The sequence below is a fragment of the Cetorhinus maximus genome, chromosome 23, assembly GCF_964194155.1.
Source record: "Cetorhinus maximus chromosome 23, sCetMax3.hap1.1, whole genome shotgun sequence".
In the NCBI taxonomy this organism is placed as follows: domain Eukaryota; kingdom Metazoa; phylum Chordata; class Chondrichthyes; order Lamniformes; family Cetorhinidae; genus Cetorhinus; species Cetorhinus maximus.
In genome coordinates this window covers 57,014,496-57,022,832 of record NC_135901.1, presented here as the reverse complement: position 1 = coordinate 57,022,832, position 8,337 = coordinate 57,014,496, and positions in this window count along the sequence as shown.

Below are 8,337 nucleotides of genomic sequence, written 5' to 3'. Positions count from 1 at the left end.
TCACACTGACGAGAGACCATTCAGGTGCTCTCACTGTGGGACTGGGTTCAGGTGGTCATCTCAACTCACTGTACACCAGCGAATTCACACTGGGGAGAGGCCGTTCACATGCTCCGAGTGTGGGGAAGGGATTCACTCAGTTGCTAACCTGCTGAGACACCAGCGAGTTCACAATTAACAAGTGATTGGATTTTGCTGTGAATCTCATCCAGGTCTGAACCATGTTCATTGGGGTCTGTTTCTGCTGATGTTAATAAACTCCAGCCCAGTTATAGGGATTTATACTCTGGATAACAATCAGATTTGTGTTAAACACATGGTGTATTGAGTGTTTTTTAATATTACTAACACAAATTAGTTCCTTTTGAACATAGGAACATGTCTCAGGACATTGGGACAGCAATGAACAAACTGAGGGGAATATTGGACACAGAGTCAAAACAACATTATATTCTTTCTCCGTGTGTCCTGTCTCAGAATTCTTTCATCAAACAGACCATCAACATGAGAGTAATTAACACTTTCAGTCATTCCAAGAGGAAATTAGAGGCTGTAATTATCCAGGGATGTTGTTCTGAAATTTTACAACCTCCCACTATCACCAAAGCTGGCAATAGACAGCTCATTGTTCTAATTGTGTTGTAGCCTCTGTCCCAGATTTTGTTCAATGTAGATTTAATGTTCAGAGAAAGGGGTGAGATTGGATGGTCAAAACCGCTCACGGGCTATGGAGGGTGATGTTGACTTGAATGTGCCAAAATCAGTGTTCTTCACAGGCACCAATACTTTATCCCCAGTATTAGTCACTTTGGTCGGTGTTGTCCACCTGATAGGACAGGATGTGTCCTCATGTGTCTGGTTGTATGAATGTGGGTGTCCCTCTGAGTATGGAAGTGTGTGTAAATGTGTGTGGGTGTGGAGAGGATGTCTGAGTGTGTAAGACAGACAGAGAATGTGTGTGTGGGTCTCTGTGTGTGGTTGTCTGTGCTGCTTCTCATTAGCTATAACACAAACCTTCCTCTCCAAGCAGACAACATGGCTCCTGAGAATCCCATCCAGTGATGTGAATGGTACGATTCGGAGATCCTTCATCCAGGGTGAAACCACAGGCTGACTGTGTGCTGTATAAAACCTGACACCTATACAACCAGGCCCCACTTCTCCTGGAGCAACATGAAGTGTCTGCTGCTTTCCAGATCCATTCCTTTCCCCTCACTATTATCCTCAGATAGTTCACAATTTCCTTGTGTACATCATCCTCCAACACGCCAATGGTTTCCACTTTGAATATTTCCATCGGTCTTTTTCACAGACAGCAATGGGATTGCTGCTATCACAGGAATCAGTTCTGAAATACTGTCCCTCTGATCTTCAGGCTCCCTGGAGTAATACACTGATCCCGACCATCCCACCTAACACAAATCCATATCCCCATCTGAGTTCCAGATTTTAATGTGATTGTCTAATATAGAAAACATATATCATTTAACCCATTTAAACCCGAGTCAGCACACCCCCTCCACACACACTACAAGAGGTTGTCTTTGAGATCAGTTGTTCCTTTGTAATCTGGGTTGTTCTGAATGATGACAATATGAACCTTCTTCCTAACCTGTCCTAAACCTTGAAAGGGGGGGATGCGTCATTAACACATACATGCTTCAAGTTATTAATTCTGCTTAGTCTAACTGACATAATTTAGGACTAACAGAAGGATTAGGGTATGGTCGAATGGACAGATGTCCAACGGGGACAGAAGGGGACTTCTTGCTAATGTCGGGATTACAAGGTTAGACATTATTTTTACATTCATTTTTTTAACAATTTGCTGATTTTTGATGGAAAGGGAGACAGTGAGAAGGAGCTAGAAAGTCAAGGAGGTCAGAGGAAGTGCACTTGTGGTGTGGGGTGGGAGGGGAATAACAGAGGAACCAGCTATGGGTGCAGACCATTTCTACATAGGCATGAACGTACAGGATTGAAATTATAAACAAGGACACACGGTTCATTCTGTAATCATGATCAATGCTGTAATGTCTACAAAATACTCCAAACATACGGGAGAAACTTGTATCGATGAGATGTCTTTGGGGCTCTCCTGTATCCCCATATTTGTCGTTAATGTTGCTTTTCCATCACACAGCTGACTCATGCCGAGTGTCTTAGATAATCCACAACACCCTTCTGTCGGTTCATTCACTCTAACTACGGACTCTCCTCGTTGTATCAGTGACATTCCCTGTCCGCCCGGTTATTTCTTGAAGTCAGTCAGCCCTTGAATTGTTTGTACATTGTTTCATCATGTCCCACCCAGCTGGCCACCAGTGCAGAGGCATTGGAGGAGGACGGTTTGGTCCATGTTGTTAGAGGCTGCGGACAGGGCGAGAAGGACAATGAGGGAGTTTTCCTTTGTCACATTCACATCGGGTGTCATTGGTGACTTTGGGAAGAGCTGTTTCGATACCGTGACAAGGACAGAGATCTTATTGGAGGGATTTAAACATGGAGTTCTGGGAAATGTGGACATAGATTTGGGAGGTGATCAGGACTTTGGAGAGCGAAAGGAGGTTGGAGCTGGAGCGGGAGTTTAATCGGATAGTGGGGTCAAGTGTTGGTTTTATTCAGGACAGGTGATGATGGCAGATTTGAAGGTGACAGGGACAGTACCTGAAGAAAGAGGGCCATTAACAATATCAGTGAACATGGGGAAATTGGGTGATCAGCAGTTCAGTGGGAATAGGGTCGATGGAGCAGGAGGTGGGTCTCATGGGCAAAGTGAGCTCTGATTGGGCAGGAAGGGGAGATGGGAGAGAAACTGGAGAAAGATGTGGGTTCAGAGCTCGGACATGGGGGATCTTTAGAGACAGTTTGTCCTGGTGGGCTAGTGGAAGAGAAGAAAGCAGCTGAGGCAGCTGATCGGATTGTCTCAATCTTAGTGACAAAGAAGCTCCATGAGCTCCTCACACTTGTTGCTGGAGGTGAGGATGGGGGAGACAGGTGAGAGGGAGAGCCCTTCAAAAGGAACTAATGTCTTAGGGATAGTAAAAAGATTCAACATCATCTATTTAATTGAAAGCTTAATGATTTTATTTTTATCCAGTACATTAACACCTGTAACTGGGCTGGAGTTTACACTAACATCAGCAGAAACAGACCCCAGTGAAACATGGTTCAGTTGCAAAACTCAATCACTGTAGTTACTCGTGAACCTGCTGGTGTCTCAGCAGGTTGGATGACTGAGTGAATCCCTTCCCACATTTGGAACAGACAAATGGCTTCTACCCAGTGTGAATTCATTGGTGCTTGGTCAGATGAGATGATCGGCTGAACCCAGTCCCACAGTAAGAGCAGCTGAACAGTCTCTCGTCAGTGTGAACACGTTGATGGGACGTCAGTTCCCAGGAACTTTTGTAGCACTTCCCACAGTCCAAGCATTTAAAAGGTCTCTCGTCAGTGTGAACTCGCTGGTGTTTCAGTAGGTAGGATGAACGAGTGAATCCCTTCCCACACTCAGAGCAGATGAACGGTCTCTCTGCTGTTTGACTGCACCGATGTCTTTCCATGCAATTGAATCCCTTCCCACAGTCCCCACATTTCCACGGTATCTCCCTGTTGGGACTGCATTTATGTCCTGCCAGATTAGATGATTGACTGAAGCCTCGTCCACACACACAACACGTGTATGGTTTCTCCCCACTGTGAACGGTGCTTTTTCCTTCCATGTTCAAAATCCGATGATATTCAGACTACGATAAACTGTGCAACTCCATCAGATCCTGATGTGATGTTTGGTTTCAATTTCCTGACTGCAAATCCTCTCCTTCTAATATCCTGTGGAATTGATTTAAAACAGAAAAAGGGAGTGAGAGAGAACCCACAAAAACACAAAGGCAGGTTCTGAAACTGAGCTGAATGGATCTGGGAATTTGTGGGGCCGGCACAAGGCAAAAGTGACCACGAAAGATGCTGGATTGTCACAAAAACTCAACTGGTTCACTAAGGTCCACCAGAGAAAGGACCTTCTACACAGTCTGTGCCCATAAATTTCAAAATTGTGCCTGAACACTAAGGTCTAGGTCATAGGAGCAGGAGTCCTAACACTGACTCTTGGGGAAATCCACTTTCAACCTTCCTCCATTCTGAAAAATCATTACCCTCTTTTCCTGTCACTCAGTTAATTTTGTATCCATGTTGTTGCTGCCCATTTTGTTCTATGAGCTATAACTTTGCTCACAAGTCTGTTATGTGGCACTTTATCTAATGCCATTTGGAAGACCATGTACACCACATTAACAGCATTACCCTCATCAACCACACTGTTAACTCTTGAAAAACCTTAAGCAAGTAAATTTAACATGATTTTCCCTTAACAAACTTGTGCTGACTTTCCTAAATTAGCCCACAATTACTTAACTGACTATTAATTTTGTCCAGAATTATCACCCCCAAGGTTAAACTGACTGGTCTGGTAGTTGTTGGGCTAATCATTACACCCTTTTTGAACAAAGGTGTATGATTTGCAATTCTCCTGTCCTCTGTCACCACTCATGGGTCCGAAGAAGTTTGGAATAATATGGTCAGTGCCTCCACAATTTCCACTCTGAATTCCCTCAGTATCCTTGGATACATCTCATCCAATCCTGGTGTCTTGTCAACTTTATCAGACAGCCTATATAATACCTTCTCCTTATCAATATTAAACACCACAAGTGTTTGAACTACCTCCTCTTTAACCATGACCTGCGCAGCATCATCTTCTTTGGTAAAGACAGATGCCAAATATTCATTTATACCTCATCCATACCCCCTGTCCCAATGGGTAAATCACCTTTTTTTAAATCCCTAATCAGCCCCTTTCTCCTTTTACCGGCCTGTTACTAGGTATCAGCCAGAGAAAGCGTTTTGATTTCCTTCCATGTTAGCTGCCAGTCTCTTCTCATACTCTCTCTTTGCTTCTCTTACTTCCTTTTTCCAATTTCTCTCTGAATATTCTTTCTTTATCCTGTCTCTCGGTTGTATTAGCCACCTGATATCTCTCTTAGCAGACTTATTCATATTCATCTTAATCTCTTCTGTTATTTAGTGAGCTATGAATATGTTAGCCACACCTTCCGCATTTATAAGAATATGTCATTACTATGTCTGATCTATTTCCTCTTTAAGGCAGCCCATTCCTCAATTACAGTTTCTCCTGCCAACCTTTGATTCCACTTTACTGGGTCAGATCCATTCTCAACCTCTTGAAGTTGGCTTTCCCCAGTTAATTATTCTTTCTCCTACAAGTAACCCTTGCCCACAGAAAGACAGGCCAACTGTTTACCTTCCAGATTTAAAGGCCGATGATATTCAGGTTCTCACGAATCGAGTGACTCTGCCAGATCTGAATTGATATTTGATTTGAGTTTCCCATCTGTCAACCCTTAACTTCGAAGATCCAGTATCAGAAATTGACAGAAACACTAACCGTCAGTCCAAGATAGAAATTAAGAGACAAACATTTCTCCTGGTTTGAGTTTGCTGTGTGTAAATCCTCCCCTTCTAACCCCCTGTAAAATGAGTTTCCAAAATCCATCCCTGTCAGTCCAGGATAGAAATGCACAACATTCTCTCCTCCTGCTACCTGGACCAGGATGACCGCGCATGCGCCCTGCTGCACATTGCCCCAGTGAAGATGGCGGTTGTTAACTCGGGCCTGTCTCCGAGTGGAGACGCGGTTCAGAGTTGTCCCCTCTCCATTCGGTGTAACCGCAGGACCAGTAGCTTCTTATTCAAGATTTCAGACCTTCGCAGGGTCTTCATGAAGCCTCCCTGCCCACTCCGCCGCCTCCATCTCTCCCCACTCACCGGCTCCTTTTACTCGCCTGTGTTCGCCATTTCTCAGCGTCTTCCACCAGCTCCAGACGGTACTGCGCATGCTCCAGTCAGAGATCGCAATGCGCATGTACCAGTCACTGCCAGCTACTGCGCCTGCGCGAGGACCGCCTGTCGTGAGGATAGAGCACATTCTGCCCCCCACTGAATCCTGGGTATACGTACCGCCATTGAAAGGCCTTTTCTGTAAAGATAATTATGTTTAATGATTCGATGATGATTGGCGCCATAGGGCCAATATATAAAATTATTAATATTGATATATGGCAACCATAGTGCACGGCCCCTCCCCCATAGTTCTGTCCTGGGTGTAATTAACAACAGATCAAACCCTGACAGTTAGATCTGAACTCACTGGAGTCTCAGCAGCGGCGCAGACAAGTGATTTTTCTCCCCATATTCTGACGACTGAAACTCTGTCTTGTCAGTTGGAATGTAGCAATTGTGGATCTAATCCTTTGACCTTCTAAAACTGGAGTGTTAGCTGGTGGGCAGTGAGCAAAGGGTTGCACACATGAAGTATCTGAATGGTCTCCCACAGGTGTGACTGTGCTGCTGTGTCAGAAAATGGAATAACGAGGTGAATCCATTTCCACATTCAACTGGTGTGATTTCATGGTGTGATTTTGCAACATAAGTGTTCAGCTCACACTGAGATCTCAAACCCTTCTGAGAATGAGCCGTACATTCTCAACCACAGTTAGAGAAAGGTGGTGCTGTAAATCTGAAATAAAAAAACAAAATATTGGAATTTTCAGCAGATCTGGCAGTGTCTGTGGAGAGTGAAAGATGTATGTAAATTTCAGGGCTGTGACTTTCCATCAGAATTGCACTGCATCAGTGAGCAGACTTGAAAACTTAACTCTATTTCTCAATTCACAGATTCTCCTGGATGTGCTGAGTATTTCCATGATTTTCTGCTTTTATCTCTGATTGAAGAAGTTGCATATGAATTGTGCATTAGATTTATTGATGACTAATGTACATTTATTCTCAACCATCTACAAGTGGAAAACTCTTCCACTTGTCTACCCTGTCAACCCCTTTCATTATCTTAAAGGCCTTAGTCAGGTCATCCTTCACTTTCATTTCCAGAGAAAAACTTTTCAATCCATTAAATCTCTGTGAATTTGACATATTTTCCAATTCTGCCATCATTCCGGTAAATCTTTTTTGCACCACCCCCAGTGCTTCGCTCCTTCCAATAATATGGAGGCAGAGCTAATCTGAGCATCAAAGTCACATTGTTCCAAATTCCTGTATGTTGTAAGGGTCATTCTTGCAGTGGGAGAGGGAATGTGGTTTCGAGCTGTTATTCACCATCCCCTGTTTCAGCCATTCTCCCATAAACTGAAAATAAGATTAGATGAAATGAGCAGATCTAATGAGCCGCTCTGTGACATTATGAATCAATTACAAAGTTGTCTCTCAGCCTTACAGTGAAGTGGAGGGTATTTCTCATTCTAAATTTGCTAATTATACCATTAAGAATACCTGTCAGAGAATGACTAGATTTCAGCATGGGGCCAGTGTAAAGCTCATTTAACATGATTACCAAGCAGTGAAGAGGTGAATTTGTAATTCACATGGACCTTGTTTGTGCATTTCCCAGATTAATAGTTGCACTGAGTCTAGTTGTTCTCCATCTTGATATGTTCAAGATGGAAATCCATAAATATTTGGGCACTAAGGGATTTGGTGATATGATGGGAAAATGGAGTTGAGCTGGAAGAACATTTAATGGTGGAGCAGGCTCAAGGGGCCTTTTAGTCCAACCCTGCTCCTATTTCTTGTGTTCTCATGAACATCAGTGTGAATCATTTCCATTCAAGCACAGCAGATGCAGCAGCACCCATCCACCTCCTCCCTTCCCTCATTCCGGGGCCCAAACCACTTTCCAAGGGGCACAGTGATTTACTGGTACTTCTTGCTATTCAGTATTGTCTATTCACTGACCACAGTACGGTTTTCTCTACATTGAAGAGATTAAATCCCAACTGGGTAACTGCTGTGTGGAACATCACCTTTCAGTCTCCAAGTGTGACCCTGAGGTCCTGGTCATTTACCAGTTTAATCTCCACCCACTCCCACTCTGACCTCGACCTCCTGCACTGTTCCAATGAAGCTCAATGGAAGCTCGAGGAATAGCAGCCCATCTTTCATTGGACACTTTACATCCTTCTGGACTCAACATTCATTTTGATAATTTCAGATCATAACCACTGCTCCCATTTTTTCTGACAGTAGGTGCTGGTAATGGTTCTTCTTTTACCGTTTATCCCTCCTCTGAGCCTGTGTTGTTTCTCCACTTGTCACATTAGTTTATTTCCTTGTCTCATTATCACCCAATGCTGCCTTGCACCATCATCCCCTTTGTCATTTAATCACGAGTTCAGGCTCGGACAAGAGGGACCTTTAGAGACAGTTTGTCCCGGTGGGCTAGTGAAAGGGAGGGAAGCAGCAGAG